Source organism: Egretta garzetta, unplaced genomic scaffold, assembly GCF_000687185.1.
Source record: "Egretta garzetta isolate BGI_Z169 unplaced genomic scaffold, ASM68718v1 scaffold50, whole genome shotgun sequence".
NCBI lineage: Eukaryota > Metazoa > Chordata > Aves > Pelecaniformes > Ardeidae > Egretta > Egretta garzetta.
In genome coordinates this window covers 3,374,629-3,377,242 of record NW_009258613.1, presented here as the reverse complement: position 1 = coordinate 3,377,242, position 2,614 = coordinate 3,374,629, and the positions used below count along the sequence as shown (strand labels likewise).

General features: G+C 36.6%; 1 protein-coding gene across 4 annotated transcripts in view; it reads right to left on the bottom strand.

Annotated features, from left to right (window-relative positions):
- Positions 1-2,614, bottom strand: part of EFR3A (EFR3 homolog A) — an 83,615-nt gene that overhangs the window by 56,646 nt on the left and 24,355 nt on the right. The window lies entirely within an intron of this gene.

The following is a 2,614-nucleotide window of genomic DNA, read 5'->3' as shown; positions in this document are numbered from 1 at the left end:
TGTCAGGCTCTGGAATGGGCTGCCCAGAGAGGTGGTCGAGTCCTCATCCCTGGAGGTATTTAAAAGAAGGATAGATGAGGTGCTTAGGGACATGGTTTAGTGGTGGGATGGCAGGGTTAGGTTAAAGGTTGGACTCAATGATCTCAAAGGTCTTTTCCAACCAAAGTGATTCTATGATTCTATGAAAAAAAAATAAAAAAAATCTCTTGTCCCAAAATATTGTGACCACAAGTTCAAAGATTTTAAAGCTGTTCTCCCTTAGACAGGAAAAACAAGCATAATTAATCCATTCTATCCTAGTAATATAACCATTATGGATCTAAGCAATACATCTAATTATTTGTACATGAGAGAGAGATGTTTTATACGATATACAGTTACTGAAATTCTGTAAAATGGTTAGAGGGAGAAATTTAGTATTGCCATAAGCTTTTAAGTAAAAGCGTATTGAAATCAGCCTGCAGATTCTGTAATACTTAAGCCAAGGAAATCTCACTTTTTCCCACCACATTTTTTCAGTTTCCTCACCAACATATGTTACCCTAGTACATGGTTAATAAAAATATCTTCCATGATAGAAAAAGACATTCTGAACTTCATAGACACTGCCAATTTGAAATCTGGTCCACTTAAAAAAAACAACAACAAAAAACCCCCAACCAAACAATTCAACATGTCTACAATTGAATTTCAACTGCTTCCAAATATCTGCCTATATAAATAGATTTACAATTACGTTATAAAAGAAATCATTGCTGCTGTAGGAAATAAGCTAACATAATTTACATATGCAACATACAAAAGGTCAAGGGAATTAATTATATGTAACCTGAAGACCAGGCATATAAGTGCATAAATGAAAAACAAATGTTTTTCTAAAACAATAATCTTCACGTTTGCTTTTCAGAAGTAAATAAGCTTAAAAAATGAAGTCTATCTTCAAAAAAGAATTTAAGTCGTCAAACAGCTAAATGAAACTTTCAGTTTTTTATAAGACACAGAGCACCAAGTAGAGCAAGTTCTGTATCCAATACCAGATGTCTGGAAGTCAGGGAAAAAACCCTGGAAGACAGTGGGAGTTTCCAGATCTTTCCAAGACTTTAAAGTACTTTGAGTCATTCAGTACACAGATTTGTTCCATTCGAAACCCTGACTTCTAAGCAATCACAGGAGTCCCCACAGCTGAAGCAAAATTTGTTTGTGAGACTGAAAAACACCTAGAGCTCAAGTAAGACAGCTGAATCTTACTTGAAAGACATCACTGCCTTTGTATCCCAGTGAAGCTTTGAAAGTCAGCTTTGGGATGGAAAATCATCAAGATCTATGTACAGCCAAAATCATACTCCTTATCTTTTTAAGTGTAAACAGGCTATAAATTTGTATTGGCCTAAAACTGAGTTTAACCTAAACCTGTCCGAAGTTTGCCTGAGTTTTCACCAGCTTAAAGAAATTTACTTCATATAGAATTTATTCTTCTCTTCCAGATAACATCAGTTTCCACTCCAACGCTGTATATCAGAGTAACTAAAGCACATGAAACATTATTCAGTCGTTCTATCATCTCTACTCTTTTGGGTGGTTTTTTTTTGTTTGTTTATTTCCTTTAGGAAGAGAGGAAAAACTAAAAAAGGCTAAATGTGAAGGTAAACTTTCTCCATGCCCAATAACATTTATTTAAGAACACAGCATCCTTGGTAACAGACAAGCTGTCAGTGCGAATACACTTTACTCCTCAAGTCAACACAAAAAGACTGTAGGTTTTCTCTCAATTGATTACAGAAGGCACCTAGGGAAATTAGCATAATTAGACTAAAATTAGCCTTTGGAATACTATTGAAGAGCCATATAGATTCACGTTCCTCACAGAACTTGACATCTTATTTAGGAAAACATAATTATTTTTGGTTACTGAGTTTTACAACAGACAAACACAAATGATCTCCTAATTTAGGAAGTCCATTAATTTGCTTTGCTCATAAAAAGCTTCATTAGGAACTGACAGGGATATCAAACAGATTACCATAAGGTACAGTTCTGTGCAATAACATTCGTTTGGAAGTGACGCACGTCACGTACATCAAGTGGAAGCTGGCAGTAACTGTTTGCCACCAAGGATTTTAAACAACTGGAAAGCAATGTACATCTCGCCATTTGGCAGCCCAGGAGAGAAGTTCCAAAACTATTTCCCTAAGAGGTTTTGCCCAGGCATTACTATACAAACAAGTGAGAGACGGGGAGATTCCAGTTGGACATAAGAGGAAAATTTTTCACAGCGGGAATAATCTCCCCAGGGAAATGGTTGACTCTGCCACACCAGACACTTTCAAGACACAGGTAGACAGGATACTGGGCCATTTTGTCTAGACTGTGCTCTGGCCTAGAAAGTTGGACCAGATGGTCCTTGAGGTCCTTTCCAACCTGGTATGCTATGATTCTATGAAATCAAAAGAAGCAGGGTAGTCTGGCTCAAAGATATTTAAATAAATAAATAAATAATTTTATCTCATTACCCTGAGTAAAACTGCCCTATTAGTTTGGCATCTGGTTTTGTCCCCCTATTAGGGGATGCTCCTCTCCCACATCAGAGCAAGAACTCGGCACTCTACCATATAAA